The sequence below is a fragment of the Gracilinanus agilis genome, chromosome 1 (genome assembly GCF_016433145.1).
Source record: "Gracilinanus agilis isolate LMUSP501 chromosome 1, AgileGrace, whole genome shotgun sequence".
Lineage (NCBI taxonomy): Eukaryota > Metazoa > Chordata > Mammalia > Didelphimorphia > Didelphidae > Gracilinanus > Gracilinanus agilis.
The window spans coordinates 704,527,710-704,538,282 of NC_058130.1; the positions used below are offsets into that span (position 1 = coordinate 704,527,710).

Here is a 10,573-nt window from a genome sequence, read left to right on the forward strand (position 1 = left end):
AAGTTCAGTTAAAAGGCAAGTCCACGTATTGTTTGAAAACAGTTTTTAGTCAGAAATGTTCCATCTGGCATGACCCCCATGAATCTATTGCTCTCTCCTGAGACTGCCCCAGTTCTGTCCTGAACCATTCTGGTCCTTTTCCAGCTAAAGGCCTCTCATACACAGTGCTGGTGATGGATCCCATTGCTCACTGACCATAAAGCACCCAAAAGGATCACATCAGAAGTTGAACTGAATACCAAGGCTCCTCGGAGCCTACAACCCAATTACTCATGACATGTAGGCCATGACTGGCAGTAAATTTTGGAAAGCCTAGAAAAGAACAAAGGTTATTTCCAGTCTCCTGCAGAAAGCCTGGTGGGCTTCTGGGAGGCAGCTTAGATAGAGCAGTGGGCCTAGAGTCAGGAAGACCTTCGTTCAGATCTAGCACAAGCTAGTTGTTCCTTCCTTCCTTTTTCCTTCCTGTTAGGCTAACACATCTTAGGCACTTGCTTTAGGCTTGCTTTAACACCAGGTTTCCCTCCTCTGGGAAATTTGACCTCTCCTTTTCCTTAGGCTTTATCTTTTCTAGAGCACTGTCCTTGGAGACAAACTGCCCCCGAAAATGAGACTCGTATTTCAACTATTTGGAGGGAAAAACAATGACAATGTTTTGGGGAGCAAAAAGTAGATACTATTCTGACACATGAAGTAGAAAGTAAATATCAAAAATCACAATGTCTACAAAACTTGGCCAGAACATTTTCCTTTTGGCAAAGCCTCAGAAGGTAAATGGGGCACAGTTTATAACTTAAATTTTCTTTCACAAGCAAGGCTTGCCCTAGCTCCATTTTCCCCTCAGGCAGGCAGGCTGCTGACCATTCCCTAGTTACATGGCAATAACTCAAAACCTTAAGCTTCTAGCTCACATGTAAGAAATGATTCCCTAGTACCACTCAAGAAAAAAACACATTCTCCTTGGACTTCCAAGCAACAAACAAAAAGCATTTATTAAGACCTTTCATACTATGTTTTAGGCACTGGTGAGTATAAATATAGATAAAAATAAATGTGAGGCAATCCTTGCCTTCAAGAAACTTTCAATTTTTAAGAAGATACATGTTCACAGATACATATGTGCAGGGTATAGACAAAATAATACATATTGTTAGGGGGCACTAACAACCAAATAGATTAGGATTGTTTTTTTGTAGAAGGTGGACCTGGACACTTGAAGTGAAAAAAAGTTCTAGGGATGGAGACAAGGAGGAAAAGAAAGCTGGGCCTGAGGATTAGTTTGCTGAAAGCCATAGAGGCAAGTATTGTTTAGTGGGGGGTGGGTGTAAAATACAAGAGGGGGAATAAGACATCAATGGTTCTGAATTGGAGCCCAATTGTGAAGTGTATGAAATGCCAAAGGGAGGAGTTTGTATTTTATTTATATTTTTATATATTTATATTTTTGTATTTATTCAGGGCTTTTCAGAAAATCATTGCAACCTCCTAGGCAGGGTAATGACACAGCTAAAGCTGTGCTTTAGGGTACCAATTGGGGAGCTATGTGGAGAATGGATTAAAGAGATTAGGCTGAGGGCAGGGTGACCAAAGATGAGGTTGTTGTGACACCTCTGGGAGAGAATGAAAACTTGTTGTAAGTAGAAAAAAGAGGACTGAAGCAAGAAATGTTGGAGTCACAAACTAGGACACTTGACAACTGATTGAATATGGAGAGTGAGGGTGAAGAATTCAGGATGACTTAGGTTGTACATGATGAGAGTGACCAGAATGGGGAACTTGAGGGAAATAGAGAAGTTGGGAGAAAATGATTTGTTTTCTGGACATTTGGAGATGTTGACAGATCACCTAGAGGGATATGTCAAGCAAGCAGTTGGAGATACAGGACAGGAGCTCAGGAGTGACGATCTCGAATGAGAGCTGGTGAGGTTACTGGGAGAGAGAACAGAGAGAAGGCTCAGAATAGAATCTTGGGATCCACTTATGTACAAGGGACAAAATATGGACAATGAACCTGCAAAAGTGATTGACAACGAAGAGTTTTAATAGAGAGGAAGATGTCTGAGAAAAGACCACTGAATTTAGCATGAAAAGATCACTGATGACTTTGGAGAAGGGAAGCTTGAATGAATTTATGATTTCATTGGTATGGATATTCCCTCCAAAGGTCGAATTTGTTACTAAACCATGCTTTCCTTCTGCAACTGAACATTAATGGATACCAATGCCAAGTCCCTTCAGACCACATGTTATTCTTTATTTTTGCTACAGGTCCCTGCCCAGCTCCTATTTCTGTCTCTCATCTAACATACTTCATTTCACTTCTTATACATTAAAATATGGCATAGTTTATTTATGCCAATCATTTATCTCTCCACTGTTCTTTGGCTCATCCTCAAGTTTGATTCTTGGCAGTTATGGTATTCTATGGTTTGACATTATGTGGAAGAATATGACATTAGTGGAATAGTGGCATGAAAAAGGTGGTTTTAAGAAGCCTGGAACTATTGAAAGTATACAATTTCCTAAGCCCCATTCAGTTGACTTTATTCTAACTTTTCAACAGTGACTGAGGTCACTGTGTCTATTTTTACTGACTGGACAAGACACATGTACAAATGGATCAACTAGATATCAAAATCAGGAGAGTGGACACTGTTCAAACACTTCACTTTTCCTACCTGGATCAATAAGATGAACTCATTTTGAGTGCCTTATATTCTTGGACACCAATACAGCTAGGTCCTTATCGTTGTGTGAACAATTAATTCCCCCTCAAATGGTTACATTATTTGAATTTGTATAGCATGTTTCCATTGGATTGGAACCAATTACCATATTTTACATAATTATAACTTCAAATAGTGTGAATTCAAATATATGATATTACTATAGGCGATTCATTACTTGTACTAATTGGGACCTAGTCTAAGAGGATCACTGAATAAATTCTTTCGTGTCTGGTGAGGAATCTTAAATGATCTTTAACACAGAGAATGGAAAATATCTTGTTTAGAAAGTCTAAGCCTTTATTTTCCTCTACCAAATAAAATGTTTTTTGGTAGTCAACTAATAGTGGAATTCTGTATTCTCTGAATCTTTTAATTATGTGGTGTAAAGACCTGGTCTGTTGGAGATTATAATTTATAAGAATGTACGTAATGTCTCTATATTTTCATTAAGGATATCCTTAACTATACTGATTATTCTTAAAGATCCTATAGAGATGTCAAGCAAAGTATACAAGGAGTTGTATACTGCTACCCTCTTGACTGCCTGACCCCTCAGTAGTAAGGAAGTCAGACCCCCCCCCCTTAATTATCTGTTACTGTTTCTCTTTCAGATATCTTAAGAATTTATCTTTTTAAAAAGAGCTTTTCAAGCTATGAGGCATGCTTCTATGGGAGGAAGATATGAAACTCTCTTGGGATGGCCGCATGAAATAAGTCAAAATAACCTGGCATTTTCCAGGACATTTCAATGAAAATAAATTTAAAATCAAAGTCAGGGGCAGCTAGGCAACTCAGTAAATAGAGAGCAGATCTGGAGATGGGAAGACCTAGCTTTAATACTTCCTAACTATGTGACCCTGGGCAAGTCACTTAACTTCAAATGTCTAGCCTTTACTGCTCTTCTGCCTTGGAACCAACACTTAGTATTGATTCTTTGTTTTGTTTAAACCCTCACCTTCCATCTTAGAATCAATCTGTGTATTGGTTCTAAAGCAGAAGAGTGGTAAGGGCTAGGCAATGGGAGTTAAGTGACTTGTCCAGGTCATACAACTAGGAAGTGTCTGAGGTCAGGTTTGAACTCACGACCTCTTGTCTCTGGGCCTGGCTCTCAACCCACTGAGCTCCCCAGTCCCCCCCCCCCCCCCCGCTCCCATATTGATTCTAAGACAGAAGGTAAGGGTTTAAAAAATAAAACCAAAGTCAACAAGAGAGACTCGTGCTGACTTTACTCTGCTACAGCACATCAAACATCTAACAAGGCATGTCCAAGATAGGTCACATGTGAATCAGCCTGTGTCAAATTTCAATGCCAGGGGACCTGCCACTGCCACTGATTGTACCTTTATGATATAAGTGAGTTAGGCTGCTCTGCTAACTGCAATTGATGTGAAATATGTAAGATCAAAGTTAAACAGGCTTAATGTGTTAAAATGCCAAATTTGTTATATTTCTCAATGTAATTCATTTTGGTAGTACAATATAATATGGAAGCACCCAAAATAATTTGCAACTTAAAAAAATTGATATAACCCAAGAATTATAATTGACAAATTTTCACAGTTTGTCACATTTTTGATATGGTTGAAATGATGCAAAGCAGCTCTGAATGGTTCTACCTGTTGATATAGTGGGAAGGACAACTGTCCATCTGTCTGAAAATCTTTGTAATCAACTAACTAGGAAACCAAAAAGTTCATATTTTGCAGTATGAATAGATGAAGAAACAAATATGAGTTATACTTATTTGATGCCTATAAACAATATTATAAATGACTTTAGGGAAGATTTGTTATTTTTCAATGCAACATTAGAAGAAAATTTCATTGTAATTGGACTTTAATGAAAATGAGAGACTTGTCTTAGTGGAGTTAAGTTGCTATAAAATGTGTCTTGCATGCTTCACAATTACTTGTATTGAGAAATAAAAAGAGCTCCATATAGTTTTTCAGGTTATAAGAGGTTTTAATCAGGTTATAATCAATTTTATAAAAATATTTCACCACAAGAAAGACTGCAAAATTATGTGACGATACTGGGACAGGGGGATAGAGTGCTTGCTTCTATAATCGCTGAAAATGTTGGTTTTCTCATGTCAAAACACTTCAAAGGTACTTGAACTGAAAGAATTTGTCATTTTTATTACTTATAAAGAAAATTCATTTTATTTAAAAAATTCTTCAAACTAGTATTTTTATTTTGATGGATATTTCTGTAAAACTGAGAATTCTTATGCTGATTCAGAAAGCATTTATGAAGAAGTTAGAGCTACAGAAAATAAATTTACTAAGTTTTTGATGTACAATAAAAAATGCAAATAACATGATGCCTAGCCCTTACGTAGTGTTTGCAAAATGCTTTACAAATATTTCAATATGTTTTACATGATAATAGCTGTATAACCCAGATTGAATTGCTTGCCAACTCTGGGAGCAGGGAGAAAAGGATCATATAACTTTGGAAAACTCATGTGGAAATTTATTATTGCATATAATTGGTAAAATAAAATATCTTTATAATAATTTAATCCCACCCCCAAACTCACAACTATTATTTCAACACTACTAACAACTCTGTGAGGTAGGTGCTCTTAATACTCCCATTTTACAAATGGAGGCAGATAGAAGAGAAATGATTTTCTTGGAGTTACACGACTACTAAATGTCTGAGGTTTAATTTGAACTTAGGTTTTCCTTACTCTGGGCCCACAGGAAGAAAGTAAAGATCTGTTTATTAATAATACTACAGAAGCATTTCTCATTTTAAAGAGCTATGCATTTCTAAATATGAATGGGTTAAGAAACCAATTTACTATGAACAAATAAAATGTGTCTAGTCTTATTTTACCTGAATAAGAATGGTTAAAGAAGATTTGTTAGAGTATATTGAAAATCACATGGTCCTGAAAAGCGAAGTGGCTAGAAGTGAGAATAAAACATGAAGGCATTTTGTAGAAGATGGAGAGCCAGGAAGAGGCTCAAATCTTCTTGACTGTTTGACCCTGGGCAGGTCACTTAACCCAGGAAGAAGAAAAAGAATAATCTGAACCCCCTACACAGGTAAGTAAAGAGCTCTTTGGCTTATCAAAGTAAAAATTTTATCACCATTTGCAATATCTTATTTGTGTGAGACAGTTTTCCTCTATTGCTGTTAGACAGGCAAAACAGCAATCCCAATTAGTGGTAAAATATAATTATGAGTAGCAACATCATTTTAATGCACCATTATCATGATTTTTTACCATAAATTTTCAACCAAACAAGCTCACTCAAATACTATATTGTTATGGTTATAAATTATAAATATGAAAATAATAAAGGATTTCCCCAACAAATCTGTATATACTATATTTTTTGTATTCTCATAGTCTAATATTCTTAATTTTATTTGAATAGAAAGAGCTAAGAAAATTCACAAATTATCATATGAAAAGTGTTGAGGAGGGACAATTTATTAAAAAGAAGGTAGTTTACATCACAAGCAGTTTAGAAACTATATTGACATTAAGCCACATATACATTTTCATATATTTGACTGGGTCCAGTTCTTTCTTTCCTTAAATTGCCATTTCTGCTTCCTTACGTCCAAGATGGATAAAATCCAAATGTGATGGCTTCAGATCTTTTTTATATTTATCACTGAAGCATCAAGCTTAATCAAATGCTCTTTGAATGATCTAGTTTAAATAAGTTGTAAGTCACGTTTTCAAAAATCTTGTTTTTCTTAGAATTGCTTCTTAGTCTTATAAGTCTTATAAAGTGAAATAGTTCAAAATCTTCCACCTTTAGCCTCCATTAGATTTTGCAAATGAGTTTATATCCTAAATTGGTCTGGCCTTTGCCCTTAGATGTCTTGGAGGTCAAGTTCTGGTGGATGAGGTGGTTTACAGGATCTTTCGATCCCTTTTTGTGGCAACTGCTTTATAATGATTATCATCATTGGGAAATGGTGGGAGTCCATGATGATGTCTCTATTGACTCATTTCTCACTTTTTAGAGTGTCTAGATAGATGATCCAGCTTGAGCTGTTTTAGTGGTACACTACATAGTCTCATCTCTGTTTTCTAATTTTTATCTTTGCTATAATAAACGGTGTGATTATCCAGACGATTTATTTAAAATTTTTATTTTTGTTATGAACATAAAAATCAACCATGAATATTTCAATAAAGATTAAAGAGTATTATATATTAAGTGGCAAACCTGTTTATAGTTATTTTAAAGTGTGAATTAAATATAATATAATTAACAAAGCTGTCTTCTTTGTCTGTGTAACCTGAACTACTTCTTCCTTTTTTCCTGTGTATTTCAATAATGCTCTTTTCCTGCCTGGCTACAATAGCCACTGTCCTGGGAAACAGCCCTTGAGGAAAAGGGACTAGTGCCTCCATAGTTGCTGCAGATCCTAACTTTCCATGGTAAGCAAAGATATTATTAAGGACCTGGAAAAGAGAATTCCCCATCTCTGCAGGGACCTACAAAGTCTTTTAGCATTTGTCAAATAGTTCAATTTCAGACACCATGTGGTTTTGTCAATTAGAAAGGCATGAAATAGATGAGGTGCTGCCTACTTTTCTAGGCAGCCGAGCCACCACAGGATTTTTCAATCTGACTTGCAATTTGAAATCTTCCCTATGTGTTGTCTATCTCGGGTTGTCTTGCTTTTAAAATCTGTATCCCTGTGCAGGGTGCATTCCTGTGTATAAGTAAATACAGTTATAAAGAAAAGCCTCAGTTTTATGTATAATGTTCTATTTTACTGTGTACGTGGAAATGCTTGTTTTAGCGAATGTTTGTAAGGTGGAGAAAAATAGGAAAAAGAAAAAACAAATAAATCTAGCACTTGAAAAGTCTTTTCATTCATTCATTTTCATTTTTGGGGTATTGCTTTCATTACCTACTAGTTTGTTCCTCACCTATGAGAAAGAAGCTTATTGTTCAGTCATATCCAACTCTTTGTGACTCCATAGACATAGTATACCAGGCTGTTCTATTCTCCACTATCTCCTGAAGTCAGTCCAAGCTTATGTTTGTTGTTTCCATGACACTACCTATCCATCTTATCCCTTCTTTTGCCTTCAATCTTTTCCAACATTAAGGTCTTTCCTAATGAGTCCTGTCTCCTCATTATGTGGTTAACATTTAAGCTTCAGTTTCGGTATTTGTCCATTCAATGAATTAATTTCTTTAAACTGACTGATTTGATCTTCTGTTTAAGGGACTTCTAAAAGTCTTTTCCAGCACCACAATAAGAAAGAATCAATTCCACTGCATTCAGCTTTCCTTATAATCTAACACTTACAACCATACTGGAAAAACAAAACTTTGACTTTTGTTGGCAAGAAAGAAGCAAGTCCTCTCATAAAAGGAGACCAGCAAAACAAATCAACACGTCCCTTTCTGTCCCTCCAGTATCTATCTCTTCTTTGCTAAGATATAATAGGAAGGGTGTGCTTCACCATTAGTTTTCTGGGAAAAAAAAAAAAAAAAAAAAAAAAAGCCGTCCTGCCATTGATCACAGCTCTAAAGTCTTACAAGGCTGTTTTCTTTCATGTTATTATACTTATCCCTCTACATGTTTTAGTTTTGTGCACTTAACACTATGTCAGTTTATATGAGTTTTTCTAGGCTTATCTGAATCCATTATATTCATCATCTGTTAGGACAGAGTAATTAACTGGTGATTCGTTTAGTTATTCCCAACTGACTATCATCTCTTTTGTGCCCAGTTTTTTGCTGTGGTATCCAGTTCTTTCTAGAGTTATTCTTGGTCAAAAAGGACACACAGTGAAGTGAGTGACTTTTAGGGATGACACTAAATTTCTTTCCAGAAAGACTGGACTTATTTCACAACCCCATCAATAGTACACTTGTTCTCGAGTAGACCTTCCAACAATTGTCATGTTCCTTTTTTTGGTCGTCTTTGACAATCTGATGGGTGTGAAATAGAACCTCAGAGCTGTTTTAATCTGCATTTCTTTAACGGTTAGTAATTTGGAGAATTTTTTCATCTGGTTGTTGATAGCTTGTATTTTTAAAGGTGCTTATTTATCTCCTTTGACCAGTTATTTACTAGGGAATGACTCTCAGACAACTGCTTAAGAAAAACCAGTCATTTCCTACTCGGTAGTTTTATTTTGTGATGTTGTTTGGTGCTTATCAGGTGTATTACTTCCTGACTTTTCTTGAAGGAGGCTTCTATTTAAGACTGTAAGACTGTGGCCTTTCATTTCTTGATCCTGAGCCATATTTTCCAAATTCTTTTCACTGTTCTCTACTTAGCTTTACATTGATTTAATTTTGAGGGACTCATCAAATTCCTTATCATCCCATGACTGATGTTGGTAAGTTATAATTAATCTTCATGGTGGTCTTTTTGTTTATACAAATCACGGGCACTACAAAACAAAATGACTTAGTATTTCGTGAAATATTTTTACTTGTTTTTGGACACGATAAAATCAACTCTGCCAAATTCTTTATTTGCTTCTCTAAGGAAAATTTAACTCATCTTTTCATGATGATGCAACTTCCTTATGCATCCTGGTTTGTTTATATGTAGAATTTCAAAACTGATATGATTTAGTTAGTGCAAATATATGTTAATTGTCACTAGACAAGGATGTCACATTTTGAGAGTTCATATTAGGTGCTTATAGATAGTCTAAAAACTGTGATTCTTAACATTCTTTATCTCTAAGAATGTAGAAATGGAAATGGGTCATAGAGGACTAAAGGTTATTTTGTATTTTGTTTCAGGGCCTAAGAATTCATCAGGTTGGTAATGTGTGTCTCTGTGCTTAGACAGGATGAAGAGCATATATAACCTGTTAGGGTTGGACCTGAAGCCTTTTCAAGGGCAGAACTTGCCAGAGATTATATTCCTTTGGTTTAGACTTCCAGGAATAGGTTACACCACCATACAATAATTAACACCTGAACAAGACTTTACAGTAGAATCTAGTAGGAGACATAAAACAGGACAACATACTACAGTATGAGATAGGATAGGATAAGGGCCATGGTGGGTAACAGATAACTGCTGACATTTATATAGTCCTTTAAAATGTGCAAAGCACTTAAAATACATGATCTTATTTGATACAGTGTACTATAGAGGATCAGAGAAGAAGAAAGAACATTCCTACTTTTAGGGTGATGTAGGAAGTAACTATGTATGTATCTATGTATGTATGTAATATATATATATATATACCATATAATCTGTACATACACTTGCATATAGTTTATTTTTTAAATTTCATTTGGTAGGGTCAGCTGCTAAAATCTTACTTTGGCACTTCCTTGTGGTATCAAAACATTCAGTCCATGCTCTGTGAGCAGCTGACAATGTCAGAGATGGTACCAATGTAGATTAGTCTATGAAAGGCAAGAAAGTGACATTCTGTTGACATTTGACACAGAAATTAATTAGGAGTGTGGAGAAATGAAGGAGAAACCCTGCCTAACTGAACCCAGCACTTCATAACTCACTCCATATACTGGACTACTGTTTCAATAAAGGATATGGGTTAAACCTATAAAGGAAATCAAACCATGGAAGTGGGCAGAGTGTGAAGCTGACTTGAAGTTCAGTCATCTGATCCATAATATGGTACTGGACTGATGTCATTTTTTTTTCTCTGAATATTTACTAGTTTTGTGATCATGGGCAAGTTTCTTCCTTTTTTTTTTTTAACATTTATTAATATACATTTTTAACATGGTTACATGATTCATGCTCCTCCTTTCCCCTTCACCCCCCCCCCCCGGCTCCCCCCACCCATGGCCGATGCGCATTTCCACTAGTTTTGTCATGTGTCCTTGATCAAGACCAATTTCCAAATTGTT

At 35.9% G+C, this 10,573-nt stretch overlaps 1 protein-coding gene across 1 annotated transcript in view; it reads right to left on the reverse strand.

Moving 5' to 3' along the window:
* The window catches only part of HSF1 (heat shock transcription factor 1), a 56,175-nt gene that overhangs the window by 25,838 nt on the left and 19,764 nt on the right, over window positions 1–10,573 (reverse strand). The gene's annotated exons all lie outside the window — the stretch shown is intronic.